Source organism: Plecotus auritus, assembly GCF_963455305.1.
Source record: "Plecotus auritus genome assembly, chromosome: X".
NCBI classification, from domain to species: domain Eukaryota; kingdom Metazoa; phylum Chordata; class Mammalia; order Chiroptera; family Vespertilionidae; genus Plecotus; species Plecotus auritus.
The window spans coordinates 2,809,724-2,829,826 of record NC_137784.1 but is presented as its reverse complement, the minus strand read 5'-3'; the positions used below and the strand labels follow the sequence as shown (position 1 = coordinate 2,829,826).

The 20,103-nt window shown below is 60.1% G+C and overlaps 1 protein-coding gene across 4 annotated transcripts in view; it reads right to left on the bottom strand.

The window, feature by feature from the left end:
- TBL1X (transducin beta like 1 X-linked) overlaps positions 1 to 19,786 on the bottom strand; it is a 137,655-nt gene extending 117,869 nt beyond the window's left edge. The window contains exon 1 of one of the 4 annotated variants that reach the window (XM_080653579.1): positions 19,582 to 19,786. The gene's annotated coding sequence lies outside the window, so the exon portion shown is untranslated. Of the gene's footprint in view, positions 1 to 17,879; positions 18,017 to 19,581 lie in introns of those variants that run through there. The other 3 variants (XM_080653581.1, XM_080653578.1, XM_080653582.1) reach the window with 3 other exon arrangements.
- Positions 19,787 to 20,103: the final 317 nt, after the last annotated feature.

The following is a 20,103-nucleotide window of genomic DNA, read 5'->3' as shown; positions in this document are numbered from 1 at the left end:
GGCTCAGTGGTTAGAGCACCGGCCTGCAGCCTGAAGGGTCCTGGGTTCGATTCCCGGTCAGGGCACATGCCGGGCTGAGGGCTCCATCCCCAGCGTGGGGCGTGCAGGAGGCAGCCCAGCCAACGGCCGGTCATGGCTTCTCATCGTCGATGTTTCTCACTCTCTGATGTCAATAAAATATATCAAAAAAAAAAAAGTGCTCCACCCTGGCTGGTGTGGCTCAGTGGATAGAGCGTCGGCCTGTGGACTGAATGGTCCCAGGTTCCATTCCGGTCAAGGGCACAGGCCCGGGTCTGGGGCTCAATCCCCAGTGGGGGGCGTGCAGGAGGCAGCTGATCCGTGGTTCTCTCATCATGGATGTTTCTCTCCCCCTTCCTCTCTGACGACAATAAAAATACACGTAAAAAAAGAAAAGGTGCTCAGGCACCGTGATGAGTCAACCCTGAAGCGCGGCGTTTGCTAGGTCACAGTGGTGGGCAAACTCGTGAGTCAGCAGAAGCCAAATACCAACAGTACGACGACTGAAGTTCCTTTGAGAGCCGAATTTTTTAGCTAGGTACATTGTTATTACCTTAATTAGGGTCCTCCTAAGCTGGCCTTTGCTAAACACTCAAGGGCCCAAGAGCCGCATGTGGCTCGCGAGCCGCAGTTTGCCGACCGCTGTGCTAGGAGGTTACTGAGGGCACAGGCAGGTGAATCCCACAGAGAATTCCCCGTGAGGTGACGCGAGGGCCCCCAGACGGCCTGCGCCCCGGGCGGCACCACGCGCCGTCGACCACCAGGATTGTGACTGCAGTGGTGCCAGCGAGGGGTGGGTGCCTCGAACCGCAGCTCGGAGCACTTGGCGAGCCCTCCCCCCACCCCGTGTTGTCAGGAGAAACAGGACATCCTTTTACCCTCCCGTGTCACGTGGGCGGTGAAGGACGCCATCGGGACTAAAACCCAGGAATGCTGCTCCCATTCATCGCCTCTTCCCAGGAAAACATCGGTCGGTCTGCGTACGGGACCCCTCCCAAAACGTTACCTACAACCACATGGCCAATTTCTTTAAAACATGCTTTTATTGGTCTTGAGAGAGAGGAAGGGAGAGGGAGAGAGACAGACATCGATGAGAGAGGAAGTCGCAGCTTGCCTGCCTCCTGCACGGCCCCCACCAGCGATGGAGCCTGCAACCCGGGCACGTGCCCCGACCGGGAATCGAACCGGTGACCTCCTGGTTCCCGGGTCGAGCTCAGCCGCTGAGCCACACCAGCCGGCGACCTGGCCTGTTTTTATTGAACCCAGGGAATCACGAATGAGGTCAGGCACTGACTGACGACACTGCCTCCAATAACCCAACCACCACACAGGAGAACCCGTGTCTCCCAGAGCCTCATGTCCCATTAAACGTGACTCACGGGTGCACCGTGGGGGCAGCGGCCCTGCAGGAGGTTAGAGCAACCGGCCGGCGCGGCTCAGTCATTGAGCGTCGACCCAGGAACCAGGAGGTCAGGGTTCGATTCCGGTCAGGGCATCTGCCCGGGTTGGGGGCTCCATCCCCAGTGGGGGGCGTGCAGGAGGCAGCCGGTCCATGATTCTCTCATCGTTGATGTTTCTCTCCCTCTCCCTCCCTTCCTCTCTGACATCAAGAACAAGATATTTAAAACACACCCCAGCAGCGAAGCCAGGAGCTGAGCCGAACGCGTTCCCAAGAGCATTCCTTTGAGGGGCAGGCCCGGGGCAGCCTGGAGGCGAATGACCCCGGAACCGCTCTCCCCATCACTGCCTGAGTCACGGGTCCCAGCCCCGGCCAAGCTGTCCCTGTCTGTCCTCGCCAGCCCGCCTCTCCCGTCGCCGGCCCTGCCAGCGGCCTCATCGGCCCACGCTTTCCTCGCCTTCACACACACACGCCCTGCCCCCGGCCTCCGCCACCTTGTCCCGCTGGGTGAGATGGTGACAGGAGGTCTGTGGGGCGGGATCCACCGCAAGGCCCTTGGATACGGGCAGCCAACAGGCCGAGAAGGGCCGTCTCTCCCCGTCTCTCCCCGAGGGGCCTCCGGCTGACTCCGTGGTGGCCTTCCTCCCCCAGATGGACCCTGGCTTTCTAACTGCTCAATGCCTACGTTTTCTAAATATTTTTTATTGATTTCAGAGGGCGGGGGGAGAGAGAGAGAGAGAGAGAGAAACATCCATGAGGAGAGAGAATCATGGATCGGCTGCCTCCTGCACGCCCCCCACTGGGGATCCAGCCCGCAACCCGGGCCTGTGCCCCGGACCAGAACTGAACCGTGACCTCCTGGTTCATAGGTCAATGCTCAACCACGGAGCCATGTCCGCCGGGCCAATTTCTACACTTTCATGCAAAATTCATTCTAGACAAAAAAAAGAAAAAAGGGCTGGACCACGTCAATCAACCATTCCCAAAGCGGAAAAAGCATTTTTTAAAAAATAACCAAGTGACTTCCATGAGTGGCTGGCAGCCGATAGGGGCTTAATCACAAGGAACAGCAGCAGCCTATAATTACTGGAATCGAGAGTCTAGGCCAGCGGTCGGCGAACTCGTTAGTCAACAGAGCGGCAGACCGCGGGCTCACGAGCTGTATGTGGCTCGCGAGCCGCAGTTTGCCGACCACTGACCTAGAGGCAGCGCGTAGTTGGCTGACCCGGTCCTCACCGACCCCAGGGGCTCCGGACCGATGCCTCCGCACTCTCTCTCTCTTCTCTGTTCTCCAATTCAAGTCCGTATTGTTGAAAGTATTACACCTGTCTCCTTCCCCTCCGGACCTCTCTCGGGCCGCCCCACCCCCACCCCACCCCCAGTGCATGTCCCTAATCCCACTTCCAGGAACACATCCCAAGAAATCAGAAATGCACTCCCTTTATAAAGGGAAGTCTGCCCGCGGCAGCTATTGCTCGGCGGTTAAGAACATCGCCCCGCGCACCCAAGGGCCCCGGGTTCGAGTCTGGTCAAGGACACGTTCCTGAATGGCAGGCCCCATCCGAGGGCCCGGGTGTGCAGGAGGCAACCAATCGATGTGTCTCTCTCACATCCATGTGTCTCTCTCTCTCTGTGTGTGTGTGTGTCTCCCCTTCCCTTCCCCCCTCTCTAGAAATCAACGGGGAAAACCAGGGAATACTACGCAGCTGTGAAAAAGGAGGGTCTCTAACCCTGTGAGACCGCCTGGCGGGACCTGGAGCATGTGAGCCTGGGCGAAACGAGCCGGTCAGAGAAAGACACGTATCCCGTGACCTCACTCATAGGTGGAACCTGGTTACAACATAAACCGATGAACAAAATAGGACCAGAGACACAGAAGCATCGAACAGACTGCGGAACCTCAGAGCGAAGGCGGGGGGGGGGGGGGGGGAGGGAGGAAGGGCGGGAATCAACCAAGGACCTTGTATGTGTATACACATCACCCGTGGACACAGACAACAGGGTGGCGGAGGCCGGGGGGGAGGGGGTTAAAAAGGGATAATGGGGGGAAATGGGGGGCATATGAAGTATTTTCAACAATAAAGATTTAAACAGGTGGGCAGACCCTGAGCTCACGGCGCTGCTCGCTGGGGGCCCTGCCAGCAAGCAACCGGCCCGGCATTTCTTCCCGGAGCCCCAGCGTCCCCACCCCCAGCACCACACAGCGCGGGCAGCCTCGGGGCCAGCGCCCTCGCCGCTGAGATCCAAGCCTGCGTTCTGCCACCCAGCACCCGACACCCACCCGGAGACAGCAGCAGGACCCACCCCCAGGTACACGGGCCGGTCCGCGGAGGCCTGGTCAGCGGCCCTTCCTTCCTGGAGAGCGGCTACAGCGTTCGGACAGGCTCAAGGCTGGGGTTGTAAGCCTGACCTCATCGTCCGGCTTAACCAGACGTCCTCGGCAGCTGAGGGATGAGGGATGTGGGGGGGGGGGGGGGCGAGAGCTGCCAAAACAAGGCTTGACAGAGTTCTTGCTTCGGGGGATCCGCCTGCGAAATAAAACGTCGCTTACAGGCAGGGGCACCTACAGGCAGGGGCACCGCGCCCTCATCCAGGCGCCGTGACCCACCTGGCCCCAACTGTATTCTCGTCTGTCTTCTTTAATCCTTCACCCCCCGCCCCCCAGGTCCACCCCGGCCCTGCTGGTCGTGGCTCAGCCCTTTACCACAGAGAGGGAGGCGCAGGGCGGTGGACACCCTTAGCCGCCCACCACGATTCGCCACGCACACGCCCGTGCGCAGCAGCAGGGAAACGCACGCGTGACCCTGGCCTTAAGACCACGCGACCTTGCGAGGGAGGAGAAAGAAAAAGCACGCTGAACGGAAAGCGCTGGCCAGCCCCACCTGCAGAAAACAACACTCAGATCCCCAGGCACATCCCACAACCCCAGCAAAGGCTCCATCATTAGCCTCCGTGCCAGGAGACAATGAATGAAACTGGGAAATGAATGCAAAGCCAAGCAGACGATAAAAAGCAAACACACACACACACACACACACACACACACACAATCTTAGAAACCGCCCGGCCGGCTGGCTCCGTGGTTGAGCGCCGACCTGGGAACCAGGAGGTCAGGGTTCGATTCCCGGTCAGGGCACAGGCCCGGGTTGCGGACTCGATCCCCAGCGTGGGGCGTGCGGGAGGCAGCCGGCCCATGATTCTCTCATCATGGATGTTTCTCTCTCCCTCTCCCTTCCTCTCTGAAATCAATAAAAAATAAAAAAAAAAATTTTTTTTAAAGAAAAACGAAAGACAGACACGACCCCTCGGGCCAGAGTGGAAAGCCGAACGAAAATGGACTTTGCACGCCACGCTCCACGGGGGAACCACCTTCCATTTTAAATGTCACTGGAGGAGGGCAGCTGGGTCTGGCATCCCAGCCCAGAACATTCTCCCACCTCCATCCCGCACCCCTGACCCCAAACCTGCCCGGGTTACCCACAATCCCCACAGAAGCGCAGCGAGACACGCCACAGCGTGGAAGAGCCCCCAAAATAATAAGAGAGCCCTGGCTGGTGTGGCTCAGTGGGTAGAGCATCGGCCTGGGGACTTCAGGGTCCCGGGTTCGATTCTGGTCAAGGGCACGTGCCCGGGTTGCAGGCTCCATCCCAGGAGGGGGCGTGCAGGAGGCGGCTGATCCGTGATTCTCATCACTGATGTCTCTCTCTCTCTCTCTCTCCCTTCCTCTCTGAAATCAGTAAGAATATATATAAAATAATTAATAATAATAATAATAATAATAATAATAATAATAATAATACAAGAAAGAAGCCAGACACACAGACCAGGCGCTCATGGCCTGACTCCATTTACAGGCCACGTCCAGGAAAGAGGAATCCGGAGAAAGCAGACGGGTGGCTGCCAGCGGCCGGGGCAGCGGGGGCAGGGAGGGCAGGGAGGGCGGCTTCCTGGGTGCGGCGTTTCTTGGAGGTGACGCCCATGTCCTAGAATGAGAGCGTGCTGGGCATTGCACAACCCGCTGAGAATGCCAGGAAGGCCAGTTCGCGATGACACCCTGTACGCGGGCGAGTGGCACAGTCTATGAATTCTCTCTCCGTAACCCTGTCCCCTCGGAAAAATTGAGGACGGCCCTGACCGGTGTGGCTCAGTGATTCTGTCACGGCGGATTTTAAAAAATGCAGGCACCTCGCCCGGCTGGCGGGGCTCGGCGGCTGAGTGTCGACCTATGAACCAGGAGGTCACGGTTCGATTCCCGGTCAGGGCACATGCCGGAGTTGTGGGCTCCATCCCCAGTAGGGGGCGTGCAGGAGGCAGCCGGTCCATGATTCTACCTCATCATGGATGTTTCTCTCTCTCTCTCTCCCTCTCCCTTTCTCTCTGAAATCAAAAATACATTTTTTTTAAAAAAAAAAAAGGAAAGAAAACCCACTTGACCTTCAGCCAGACTTTCAGTTCTGTCCCACTGAACGGCATCACAGCAAACACGCATGTTGCGCACCACGGAACCCCAGGGACCCCGCTCAGAGACGCCGGCCCAGTCTCCACCGTGCCCCCCTCAATCCAGGCGCCTAGGCCGCCACGCACGAGCGGCCGCCCGACCCAGCGGTGCGAGGGAGAAAAATTCCACTCGGACGAACATCTGGGCCACCGGAAACCCACGCAGAAACACACATCTGTCGTCCGAATACAGCCCCGTCGGTGGGAAAGCTAACGAAGCCGGGAAAGTGGAGAGGGCTGAGCATTTACTCTCAGAGAGCGAGCCGTGGACCGCGCCCCCACTCCCCTTAAAGCAGACGCCACGCGGAAACACGGGGCCCCGAGCTCGCCCGTCTGCGATGCCAGGCGTGTGACACTGTGTGTGTGTGTGAGAACACATAACAACTGAGAGAATGAAAACTCACAAGACAGCTTTTGCTGAGCGGCATTTTCCATTTATTTTTAAAACCAGAGGCCCGATCGATGCACGAAATTCGTGCACGAGAAGGCCTTCCTCCCTCCCCACCCCCCATCCGCCGCTGCCAGCACCCGCTGGCACCCGGGACCCGGGCTTCCCTGGAAGCCCCGGATTCGTCCAGACGGTCGTCTGGTCTAATTAGCATATCACGTCTTTATTATTATAGCTATATCTTTATTGATTTCAGAGGGGGAGAGAGAGAGAAACATCCATGACGAGAGAGAATCATGGATCGTCTGCCTCTGCACGCCCCACACTGGGGATCGAGCCCGCAACCCGGGCCTGTGCCCCGACCGGGACCTCCTGGCTCATAGGTCAACGCTCAACCACTGAGCCACGCCGGCGGGTCCCATTTTCCATTTACACACGGTTCGGGGAATAATGAAAACATCCAGTCCCGTCCCAACTCCCTTTTCCGAAAACACGCCAGGACGGCAACAACATTAAGAACGCGGCTAGGAATGACCTGCCGGTTGGGGGGGTACGAGCTAGCCGGACGGGGATGAAGAGGAAATATTTCCACGAGCTGATCTTCCTCTATGTTTAGGGTGAGTCCACAGGTGGGAGCAGTTTGCCGGCTTCAGATTCCCCATTAGAACGCTCCCCATGCGATGCCTGAAGGACAATCCGTTTCTCATCTCCGCGGGAAGAAACGAAGAGAGCTCATTTTAACGACCCGACCGTCCTAACGAGGGGCAGCTGCCTTCCCCGACATAAAAGACGCAGATAACCCTCGCTGGTGTGGCCCCGTGGAAGGGACTGACGGGTCCCGGGTTCGATTCCCGTCAAGGGCACACGCCCAGGTTTTGGGCTCGAACCCCAGTAGGAGGCGTGCAGGAGGCAGCCGGTCCAAGATTCTCTCTCATCATGGATGTTTCTCTCTCTCTTCCTCTCCCTTCCTCTCTGAAATCAATAAAAATAGACCTAAACTATGTACACGGAGTGGCCAGATTATGATGATCTCTGAACGCATAATAATCTGGCCACTCAGAGAGAGAGAGAAAGAGAGAGAGAGTGAGTGTGTGTGTGTATGTGTGTGTGTGTGTGTGTGTGTGTATATATATATATATATATATATATATATATATATATATATTACAGGCTGGGTGCATGAATTTGTGCATGGGTGGGGTCCAGCCTGGCCAGGGGGAGGGGACATGGGCGGTTGGCCGGCCTGCCTGCTGGTCGAACTCCTGGTCGAGGAGACAATTTGCATATCAGCCTTTTATTCTATAGGATGTACACTGAGTGGCCAGATGACTACGCGTTCAGAGATCATCCTCATCTGGCCACTCCGTGTAGATGGTATGTCAACGATGGTAAAAGCCCGCTGTTTTTCTGCTCTCGAAGCTCAGGGTGCACACGGCTTTGACCAGGGTCCAGTTCCCCAACATGCCTGCTCCATCCACCTCCGCCCGTCTCAGAGGTGACACCTGCAAGCCTGCACTTACTGAGCGCCTGCTGTATGCAAGTGGGAAACAGTTCCTGGGTGGGGGCCGCTCTGACACGCCTCCGTGAAACATCACACGGGCAATCTGGCCGGCAAACCACCTACATATATAAAAGCCTAACTGGTCGACCGGTCGCTGTGACGCGCCCCGACCACCGGGGGGCAGATGCTCAACGCAGGAGCTGCCCCTGGTGGTCAGTGCGCCCCCACAGCCAACCCCCCGCGGTCCCTCCCCCACACCGGCCGCCCCAATCGGGACTGGGCGCGATGGCCCCCACCGGCCCCGATCGCCGGCCAGGCCGAGGGACCCCACCCGTGCACAAATTCGTGCACCAGGCCTCTAGTCCAGTGATAATGACCAGGGCCCTCCCCACAGGCACCCCCCACCACCACCACCTGGCGCTAGAGCAATTCACTGGCGTCTGGGCCACCTGCCCTCGGTGTCACTCACAGGTGTCGCCTCACTTTACCTAACAGGGGCCAGGCAAGGACAAATAACGACACTCCCGCCCGGCCGGCGTGGCTCGGTGGCTGAGAGTCGACCTATGACCCAGGAGGTCAGGGTTCGAGTCCCAGTCAGGGCACATGCCTGGGTTTCGGGCTGGATCCCCAGTGGGGTGCGTGCAGGAGGCAGACAACTGATGAAGTTTCACTCTCACCATTGATGTCTCTCTCTCCCTCTCTCTCTCTCTCTCTCTCTCCCTTCCTCTCTCTTTAAAAATCAGTAAAGGACAAATAAGAAGTAATTTCAGGAAAGCACATTCGCAAAGACCCTCAGGGTAACTCAGTGTGTTGTGCTCCCGTGTGCTCGTCTCCGGAGAACAGACAGAAGCGCAGGATACGGTGATAAAAAGTTCCACTTCCTGCCCCACCTGGCTTGGCTCAGTGGACAGAGCACCGGCCTGCGGACCGAAGGGTCCCGGGTTCGATTCCCGCCAAGGGCACAGACCTCAGTTGCAGGCTCGCTCCCTGGCCCTGCGTGTGGGCGGCAACCCATCGACGTGTCTCTCTCACATCGATGTTTCTCGCCGTCTCTCCCCCTCCCTCCCACTTTCTAAAAATCAATGGAAAAATATCCTTGGGTGACGATGAACAACAACAATAAAAATTCGACTTCCTGTTTCTGCTCTCTCCTCACAGGAGGTGCCTCCTGAATCTATCCTAATAAAAGGGTAATATGCTAATTAGACCAGGAGACCTTCCGGACGTCCTTCCAGACAAAGCCATGGTGGCAGAGCCAAGGATGAGGCAGTTAGGGGCAATCAGGCCGGGGGGGGGGGGGCAGTTGGGGGCGAGCAGGCCGGCAGGCAGAGTGGTTGGGGCAATCAAGCAGGCAGGCGGGCGGTTAGGAACCAGCAGTTCCGGATTGCGAGAGGGATGTCCGTCAGTCGGACATCCCCTGAGGGGTCCCAGGTTGGAGAGGGAGCAGGCCTGGCTGAGGGACACCCCCCCCCATCCCGTGCATGAATTTCGTGCACCGGGCCACTAGTCGTACCATCAAGGGAACACTTTCTAGCAAGCAGGAGACAGATCCTCTAAAGGGCAGTGAACGCCGAGGCAGACCCCGACCAGCCAGGTGAGACACTAGGAGTCCCTGCCCCTTAGAAACGGCCAACCGTCACCTCCCTTTCACTTACAAGGCTCCCCAGCAGCTGCCCGGCCGTCCGTCACCTTCCCTCTAGGTACGCGGTGACCCTGCGAATCCCAGCGTCCCACAGGCAGAAACCGGAGCGCACGCCAAAAACGACCACGAAGAGCAAGGCCAACACGTTGCACATCGTCTCCAGTTGGACGGACGGACGGACAGACCCGAAAGGCTGGCCCGTGTGGCTCCGCGGTGACAGCGTCGGTGTGCACACCGGAGGGTCGCAGGTTCGACTCCCCGTCAAGGGCACATACCTGGGCTGGAGGTCTGATCCCCACCCAGTGCGGGCGTGTGTGGGCAGCAACCAATAGATGTGTCTGTTGCATCCATGTTTCTCTGTCTCTCTCTCCCTCTCCCTCAACCCTTCACTCTCTCTAAAAACACTGGGGAAAATCTCCTCACTCCTCAGATGAGGAAGGGAGGGAGGGAGGGAGGGAGGGAGGGAGGGAGGGAGGGAGGGAGGGAGAAGGAAGGAAGAAAGGAAGGAAGGCAGGCAGGCAGGCGAGGAAACGCTGGAGCGGCCGCCGCTGCCACTCAGTGCCATAAAAACCAAACCTCAGCCAAGGCCCTGGGCCAGGAGCCCTGTCTCTTGGAGGAGAGCCTGGTTCTCACGCCCACAGCCCGCGCGCGGGCCGCGTTACCGCCGTTCTATTTATTTACCGTGACACCAGGAAGACGGCGTCCCTCAAACGAGCGTTCTATTTGCAAAGACACCCGTGTGAAATGCAAAAGAAAAAAAAGAAAAGAAAAACGAGTAACCAGGGACCGAGGAAATGTGTCTCTCGCAAGGAGGATGCCGGACGACACAACACAGCAGCTAGAGGCACCGGAGACGCTCACCACACCCGGTTCCCGCACGAGGTCACGGGGCGGCCTTGCCACCGAGGGCCCACTTCTCCCGCCAGGAGCCCGCGTCCGGGGCCGAGGGTGTGCACCCTGAACGCAGCGGGTGGACCAACCGAATCAGCAGATCCCGAGCACACGGCGGTCCTGGGGGCTTAGACAGCACAGCATTCCCGGCCGGCGTGGCCCAGCGGTTGAGCGTCGACCTGTGAACCAGGAGGTCAGGGTTCGATTCCCGGTCAGGGCACAGGCCCGGGATTGCGGGCTCCATCCCCAGTGGGGGGCGTGCAGGGGGCAGCCGGTCCATGATTCTCTCTCCTCACGGATGTTTCTCTCTCTCCCTTCCTCTCTGAAGTCCATAAAAATAGTATTTTGCAGGCGACAGGGAATAAATACGAGTCCCACTTACACTCGGGGACTTGAACATCGCCCTGCCTGCCCCCGTGGGCACCTCATCAGTGATCCCTAAGCTGACTCCTCATTGCCAGTCCTTCTCGGCATCCCCAATTCATGCCATCCCTCATTGCCAGTCCTTCTTGGCATCCCCAACTCATGCCATCCCTCATTGCCAGTCCTTCTCGGCATCCCCAATTCATGCCATCCCTCATTGCCAGTCCTTCTCGGCATCCCCAATTCATGCCATCCATTTATTAGCTCCACACGGCACTCAACTAATGTGACATGAACGTTTCATAGATCACAAACAGCTTATAAGCATCAGATAAAAACGAAGTGGGCGTTTTAATTCTTTCTTCCTGCACCCCAACAAACCCGCCATGCACCTGACAGGCCCGGAAACCTGCCTGGAGACCCCTCTGGGAATTAAAACCCGAGACCAGGCATTTCTGTCCTGCAGCCCCCCCCCCCCCCAAACACACACCGTATGAGGCCCCCAAAAGCATGTGGTCTGCCAGGGGTGAGTTCATCAAATGTTTGCCCAAAATGCCCGGCTGGTGTGACTCAGTGGTTGAGCACCGACCTATGAACCAGGAGGTCACGGTTTGATCCCAGTGAAGGGCACATGCTCGGGTTGTGGGCTCCATCCCCAGTGGGGGGACGTGCAGGAGGCAGCCAATCTGTGATTCTCTCTCATTATGGACTAGAGGCCCAGTGCACGAAATTTGTGCACAGGGGGCGGGGAGGGGGGTCCCCTCAGCCGGACCTGCACCCTCTCATAATCCAGGACCACTGGCTCCTAACCGCTCACCTGTCTGCCTGATCTCCCTAACCACTCTGCCTGCCTGCCTGATTGCCCCTAACTGCTCGCCTGCCTGCCTAATCATCCCTAACAGCCTTTGCCTGCCTGCCTGATCACCCCTAACCACCTTTGCCTCGGCCCCCACCACCACGGCTTGGTCAGGAAGGACATCCGGAATGACGTCTGGAAGGTCATTCAGCTGTCTGGTCTAATGAGCATATTATGCTTTTATTATTATGGATGTTTCTCTCTCTCTCTCCCTTCCTCTCTGAAACCAATAAACATGTGTTTTAAAATAAACACCTGTTTGACCACACCGAGCCGGCTCATCTTTAAGGCGGGGGTTCTGTAGGGCCCGGGAAGGGTGTCATCGGTATCCAAATGGCCCTCGGCAGGAAAGGGGTCCCCACCCTAGTCTGAGGCCGGGTCCCCAGAGGCCCCCCGGCATTTCCCAGGCAGCTCCACTCCCCGCAGCCCCCTCCCACCCCCCCCCCCGTTCTCACCGGGTCGCCAGGCTGTGCGCAACGAGACCCCGACTTCTCCTTCTCGTCACCCTCTGGGCTGCGTGCACCTCGCTCCTTGGGGCCCGGCTTTTTGGAGTTCACGCTCCCGAGGCCTGGACACGGCGGAGACCGGCACAGACTCTCCCACGAGTCTGGGAAATACCAGCCGGCAAACGCCGACTCTCCTAGGAACTGCTCACAGGCACCGTCAGCCACGTGGCTTCTGAAACCGCCACTGGCTGGCTGGCTTGTTTCTCAGTGAAAGGTAAGTTAGACGTTGCTTATTTCAACCACCGATAACATGAAAGTCAGACATGGAACATAAAAAGCTCACTTTACCTATACTTTTGTTTAATTTTTTAAATATATTTTTTATTGATTTCAGAGAGGAAGGGAGAGGGGGGGAGAGAGAGAAACATCCATGAGGAGAGGGAATCATGGACCGGCTGCCTCCTGCACGCCCCCGACTGGGGATCAAGCCCGCAACCTGGGCATGTGCCCTGACCAAAATCGAATCTGGGACCTGACAACCCGCAGGCCGACGCTCTATCCACTGAGCCACACTGGCTAGGACTATCCATACTTTTAGATAACACAAAACCACCATCATCGCCCTGGCCAGGGAGTCAGTGGTGAGAGAGTGGGTCCCCGCACACAAAGGGTCACCAGTTGGATTCCCCATCAGGAACACGGACCTGGGTTGCAGGTTCGATACCCCACCCAGTCAGGGTGTGTACAGGAAGCAACCAATCCATGTGTCTGTCTGTCTCTATCTCTCTCTCTCTCTCTCTCTTTCTCTCTCGCTAGCTCTTTCCTCCTTCCTCCCTCCCTCCCTTCCACTGTCTCTAAAAATCCATGGGAGAATATCCTCAGATGAGGTTTTTTTTAAAACCCTCCATACTCTTTTTAAAAGTGTGTTTTATTGATTTCAGGGAGGAAGGGAGAGGGAGAGAAACATCCATGAGGAGAGAGAACCATGGATCGGCTGCCTCCTGCACGCCCCACGCTGGGGATCGAGCCCGCAACCCGGGCCTGTGCCCTGACCGGGAATCGAACCATGACCTCCTGGTTCCTAGGTCGACGCTCAACCACGGAGCCGGCCAGGCCCCACCATGCCCTTCAACCGACATTTAAGTAGCAGCCCTTTTCCCTTCTCCCGTGAGAGGTGGGAGAAGCCGAGGTGGGCGCCTGGCCCGGTCCCGCCGTGAGGACACGCGCAGGTGAAACACGGCAGCCTATCGGCCAGGCCACGGACCCTTCCTTGCGGAAAACATGCCGTCTCTCGTTAGGTCACAAGAAGCGGAAATCACGGCCCAACGGGAAATGCAGGGAACAATCCAGAACCCCGGACTTGGGAATTCGCTTTCCGTCCGCACCAACGAATGCAAACACAGCTCGATTTCTCAGCCTACGCGCCGGTCAAACCACCGCCCAGACACGGCGTTAACCTGCCGGCGTCTGTGCACGGTAAATGTCTTCAAGGTTCCGGAACGTTCTCTGTCAGGGCATCAAAACACACCCCCTGGCAGCGAGACAGCGGCCCTGGCCGAGGAGACCGCAAACCTCTGGCAGGCCCAACGAGACAGCCGATATTTCCCCTCCGGCTTCTTACAAATATTGACAGTACAAGTGACCCGGTGAGCTTCTCCTTGCTTTCCGTAACACCCACAGCACACAATCGCGCCGAGGAGAGCACCGTGGCCCACGTGTGCCCACGGGTGCCCACGGGTGAAAGTGCTGTGTCAAGGGAGGGGGGCTGGAGGCGTGGAGGACTCGCCACTGGGACTTCCTGTCTGAGTCTGAATATGACCAAGGACAGGACAGCAGAGCTGATGGCAGGGTCCCGGGTGCCGGGTCCCGGGTGCCGGGTGCGGGCGGGGGAAGGATGACAATCCAGGAACCACAGAGGCAGCACATGCACAGGTCTGGGCTGTTACTGAATCTCCGGCTACACCAATCTATGCGTGTGCTGAAATCCATAACCTGTTACATGCTAACTGGGAAAACAGAGAGAATGTGTGCATGTGTGTGTGTGTGTGTGTGTGTGTGTGTGTACATGGGTGCCAATCCTGAAATTTTACTTCACAGAGGGGAAAACAGAAAAGAAAGTAATGGCTGGAGACAGACCACCCTAAATAGTAAAGACACGTTTCCACACCGAATCCCTGACTGCAGAGTAGAGGACAATGGTAAGCTAATTGTGCTGGGCTGCAGGCACCAGAATAACCCTGTCTCCTTCACCACCAGCCTGAGAAACCCACTGCCTTGTCTCTCTTGCTTTCTCAATGACAAAACTGATTTGCCCAAAGACGCACTCAGCGCCTGGCATGCTGGCTGCAAACCAGGCCACCATGGCCCCCACCCACCAGGAGCCAGGAGGCCCGGCGCAGGGCACACGGGCACTCCCCTGGGGGCCGCCAGAACATGGGGCCACGGGCTGGCCCAGGAGAGCCCTGGTTCGAAGCAGGACCAGCACCCGTCTCCTGCTGGTGCTCAGAAGGGGCATGGACAGGAGAACGCGTGTCGGCCGGCGGCCAGCTGTCCCAAACAGGTGCTGAGTCACCTGGCATAGGAAGGGACAGAGACTGACACGGCGTTGAGTCCTGTAAACCACAACTTCACTCAATCGCGGGCTCCCTTCTGAGCCTCTGAGCTGCAGCGGGGTGACCCCCAAATCCAGGTTAACCGCCCTGGCGCCGGGGACAAGGAGGGTCCCCGAAACAGGAGACGGCTTTTGCTTGGGGGCTCTGCTCCCTAATAAATACCGAAGGTGCCAAGAACTGACCAGAAGCCCTAGGACGCTTCCGTGACATCAGCAACCAGAGGCGGGGGGGGGGGGGGGGTGGGGGGGGGGGCGAGAGACAGGCGTTCACCGCGCACCGCGTCTCGGACCCTGAAAAACCTGGGCTGCGTTTCGGCAACAGCGGCCTGCGTGGCCTGCGCCCTTGTGGGTCTCCCAGGTCCATTCCTGTGCCCCACCTTCAGGGAGCACCCCAACGCTGCCCGCACCCCAAAAACACATCGGTGCCTCAAGAACGCCAGTCCTCCATTTGTTTTCCTCGGGACCCACCCCCCGACCTTGCCCAAAACGGGGCCTGGCGCGTTGACTGTACACTCAGGGGTGGCTCCCTCAGGCATTCCCAACGGCCCCCAGTGGAGAACCCGTGGTGATCCGGAAAATTCCAGAGCTCAGCGTTGAAAACACAGCCCCGACACACACCCGGCTCCTCCAACTTCCTCTTCTACGAACGCCGCCCACCTCCATCTGAGCAAACCAACACCAAGGAAACGTGACCCAAATGGTCTGTCCCGTCTCAACCCTGAACTTGCTCCCACTCAGTGTTCTCATAGCTTCCAGCTCCGTCCGCACTCTTCCATCAAGCAGGTTCCCCGTAAATATTTGACGGCGGGGATGAGCATGGACGGCGGGTCAGAGCTGCTCCGAGAACACCCCCATAGGCTGCCAGAGCCGGGTGGTGCGGCTCAGTGGTTGAGCGTCGACCTATGAACCAGGAGGTCCCGGGTTCGAGGATTCCCGGTCAGGGCACAAGTCCGCGTTGTGGGCTCGATCCCCAGTGTGGGGCGTGCAAGGGACAGCCGATCCATGATTCTCTCTCATCATGGATGTTTCTCTGTCTCCCGCTCCCTTCCTCTCTGACATCAATAAAAAAAAAAATACTTTTTTTAAAAAAGGAAGCTGCCGAAGAGTGGATTCCTTGTTCCCCACTTCGTCCCCTGGGGATCTGAACCTCTTTCTCAGACTGGGTCCTCCTGTCTCTTGCAACCATGATGACTTGGTTAGTCCCTCCCCACAGCCAGCTTTTATTGAGGTCTCGGTGGGTCTCCCTCAGCCCCATGGAGAGGGTGGAGAGGAGGGGACAGCCAAGGAGGGCAGGCCCCGAGGGGACACGCACATCCACTCTCCAGCGGCTTCCTTCCCACTGAGAATAGTTATGGAAAAAAAGTTTATCTTTCCAACCTAAAAAAAAAAGAAATGTTTACAAAATGACTGGAGTCTCGCTTCCTGGTTGGAACTATTTTTAAAATGTCTTTGGTGAAATTTTAACTTATTGGATGTAGCCTACTTTTTAAAATAATATATATATATATATATATATATATATTTTATTGATTTCAGAAAGCAAGGGAGAGGGAGAGAAACATCCATGCGGAGACAGAATCATGGATGGGCTGCCTCCTGCACGCCCCCCAGGACCAGGGATCAAGCCCCCCCACCCGGGCATGTGCCCTGACCGGGAATCGAACCATAACCTCCAGGCTCATAGGTTGATGCTCAACCACTGAGCCAGGCGGGCCGGGCTGTTATTTCTTCCTGAAAAACTACTGACAGAGCGGGGATCACTGCGCCCACCGAGAAGGCAAAGGGCACCCCTCCCAATCAGACACCAACCCGCTGCCCTCCTCCCCACGCGCGTGTTCACTTAAGATCTGGGACCCACTCCCCGAAGGGCCGTGTTAGTAAGAAGGTCAAGGACGAGCTTCAACTTTTATCCCGGAACGACTCCTCCCGCCGGGTCTCCCACCAAACCCGCCGAAACCCCCCAAACCCGCCGAAACCCCCCAAACCCGCCGCCCGGCGCGCACGTGCGCATCCTCTCAAGAAACGCACCGTCTCCAGGACTTCACGGGTCCACACTCAACACCCTCTCTCTCTTCCCCCCCCCCCGCCCCTCCCAATCCAGGAAAAACTAACTGTAAACTTTTTAACATCAGCACTGCCGGCCGTCCGGACCCCGAAGCCCCAGGGCTGGGGACCTCAGCCCGCGCCCCCTCCCGCTCCAGGCCCGCGGCCCCGCCCCCTGCGCCTCCCTCACCGCCGGGACTGGGCGGCGCGTCGCGGGAGAAAACCAGCCACAAGTCGGGTCGAGCCCCACGTGACCACGCAAAGCGGAGACAGCTGGGGAGGCGACGGGGGCTGGCTTTTTGTGTCTTTGGGGGTTCGCTCCACCACGTCCACCGGGGAGAGACGCACCCCGACTCTCACTGGGCGGGATTCCCCATGCACGCGGGGGGAGGCCGCGCGGCCGTGCAGGGAGCGAGCCGGGCCGCGCCTGAGTGCGCACAGGCCGGCGACGCACGTGAAGCCCAGGCCCCATCCCGGCGCGGGCGGGCCTCCAGCGACCCCAAGTTGTCACGTACCCCGCGGCCACCGACCCGAAGACGCACTGCCCCCGTTGGAACTCTGTGCCCCCGCCCGTGGGGACAGTCCCCTGGGGAGCAGGGCCCGGGTTCCGGATCTGGGGTCACCCCTCCCCCAGCCCGTGAGCAACAGGTCTGCAGCCTCCCAGGCCGCGCCAGAACAGGGGCGCCCCCCCCCCATGTCACCCTCAGCCCCGTCCCCTCGCTCGGCCCGGGGGCTCCCGACTTCCGTGACAGTTTCCCGGGACGCGGGGCTTCGCCGGGCAGGGCACTCACTCCGCCGGCCACCCGGTCCCGAGCGGGCCGGCCCGCGCCCGAGGATGAATGGGGCGCCCCTCCCCCACGGGGAGCCCGCGGCGCCGCAGACTCGCCCCCCAGCCCCGGGGGCGGCGGACAAAAGGCGCCGCAGGGCAGGTCCAGCGTCTCCCCAAACTTGCCGGCCGCCTCCCCCTCCCCAAACAAAGGAGCCCCCCCAGGCTCCGCGCGCGCACCACGCGCCGGCACTTTGGGGAGCGGCCCCATCGGGGTATTGTTCAGCCTGCAGGGAGCGCGCCGCACCCCGGCCCGAGCCCGGGGACAGTTGGGGACCTGCCCTCCCGAGCCCGGGCGGAGCGCGCGGGCGCCCCGAGCCGCCGGCCAGACCCCACGCGCCCCAGAAGTTTGCGCCCCCCGCCCCGCGCCCTCCCGCCAGCCGGGCCCGCGCACTCACCTCGCCGCGGGCTGGGCAACTTGTAGGCGCCGCCGCGCCCAGCCTCCCTCCGCGGGCCGAGCCGCCGGGCCGAGCCGCGGCCGAGCAGGGCCCGGCGCCCGCAGCAGCCGCGCGCCCCCCCGGGCCGCCCCCGCTCCCGCCCGCCGCCGAGTCCGAGAGGCGCGGGCGCTGGAAAGTTTCGGTGGCGAATGGCGGCGAGGGCGCTGCGGCGGCGGCGGCGGCGGCGGGGCGGGGGCGCGGGCAGCTCCACGCTCCCGAGCGCGGAGAGGTGGGGGGGCCGGGGCGGGAGCGGCAGCGGCGGCGGCGGCGGCGGCGGCGGCGGCGGCGGCGGCGGCGGCGGCGGCGGAGGGCGGGACCGCGGGAGGGACCGGCACGGGCAGTGACCTCCGGGGGGAGCGGCCGCCGCCAGAGCGCCGACCCCGGCCGGGAGGACTGCCAGAGGGGCCGCCTCCGCCGCCCGGCCCGCCCCTCCCCCAGGCCCCACGCCCAGGAGGGGCCCCCGCGTCCCAAAGCAGCCCCTCCCCCGCGGGGGATAGGGACCCCAGGCCTGCCCTTCCCCCTCGAGGACGGGACGCGGAGCCCGCGCCCAGCGCAGCCCCTCCCCAAGGCCTCTGGGGAGGACTCGCGCCCCCATCCAGCCCCTTCTCCGCTGTAGGGACCCTGCGCCCCTGCACAGTCCCTCACCCCAAGCTCCCCCTGGTCCCCCACCTTCTAGGCGGGGTGAGGGGACCTGACATCTCCCTACTTGCTCTGAACCTTGTCCCTCCCCGTGGCCTCCAGGGAGGTTGAAGGGAACACTGGCCTACCCCAACCCTGTCCCAAATGCAGCCTTTACCCCGCTGCCGGCGGGGGAGGGGGGGGAGGGGAGGGGAGGCCCGGGCCAACCCCCACCCCAAGGTGTCCACAGGAGAGGGGAACCCGGGCCAGTCCTGGAGTGTTCCCCTCCCCCACCTCAAAGGAGAGGCCGCCTGGCTGCCCTCACAGAACCCCTGCAACCTGCCCAAGGGGCACCGCCCTCAAAATCGGCGGCTTGGAGGACACCCCAATACTCTCCCCTCCCCCAAAAGTGGGGGCCTCGACCTTACAAAACACCTCGTGGGGAGAGCCAGAAGTGCTTGGGGGAGAAAGAGACTCAGACACACAGGGGTGGAGGCCAGCAGATGGGGTGTGGGGGCTCCGGGGATGGGGGAGGGAACCCCCCTCCCTGTCTCCCACCCCCACCCACAGGCTGCAGACGGCGGGCATTTTTCCAAAGTGTTTGATGTTGCCAGGGCTCACCGGGCCCAGCCCTGGACACCCAAGGCCCCGGGTGCCCCTTCCTCCCCTCCGGTCCCTGACAACTACGCACCCCTCGCGGCCCTAATTCCACGAGACCCGCGCCCACTCCCTCCGCCCTTGGGGTCTGCTTTGCCGAATATTCTTAACAAGCTGCCCCCCCCCCCTTTTGGTGTCTGCGGAGCTCCGCGCTCCGAGCCCAGGGCACTCAGCATTGCAGCCGGTCACCTCACTTGCTCTTTGCTGGGACACTGGGCCGTTTGTTGTTCTGCGGGCCGGGGAGGGGGGGGAGGGGGAGGGGGAGGGGGCCCGAGGCGAGTTGTTAAGGGGCTGGTCCTCCATCCGAAAGGCGGGCCTGCGAATGACCCTGCCAGGCCAGGCTGCACCCCGTCAGGGATGTAGCACATCAATGAGAACCCCCACTTACACAGTCTCCGTACTTGTGAATCAGCAGAACACATTGGGCCTTATTATCTACCGGTGGCCTCGCAAGGCCCCCCAAAAGGACGTGGCGGGGCCTCCCCGCGAGCCTGCCCTGAGGTGCTCCCGGGCTCCCTGGGCCCGGGCGGGCTGATGCCGAGCTGTTACAGGCACCCGAAAAACCCAGGGTGCAACAGCAACCCCGAGCGAGCGAGCTCATGATGCAACCCGGCCCCGCTTTACACGTGCTTCCCTGCCCCCACCGCCGGCGGAAGGCGGCGCGGCGTTTTTTCCGCCTGGAGGGTCACATTGCGGCTGATTGATTCGCCTCCTTTCGCCCTGCTCAGTCATTCAGGTTTGGAAAGTAAATAACAAGTTGACAGCGGTACAGCTTTAAGCGCAGAGCATCAGGGCCGGCCCTCGGCTACCGCACACTCTCGAGTAGCCGCGCAGCAAAAAAAAACTAAAAACAAAAACAAACACACACACACACAAAATAAAACTGGCCCGCCATATCCGGTTTGGCCCA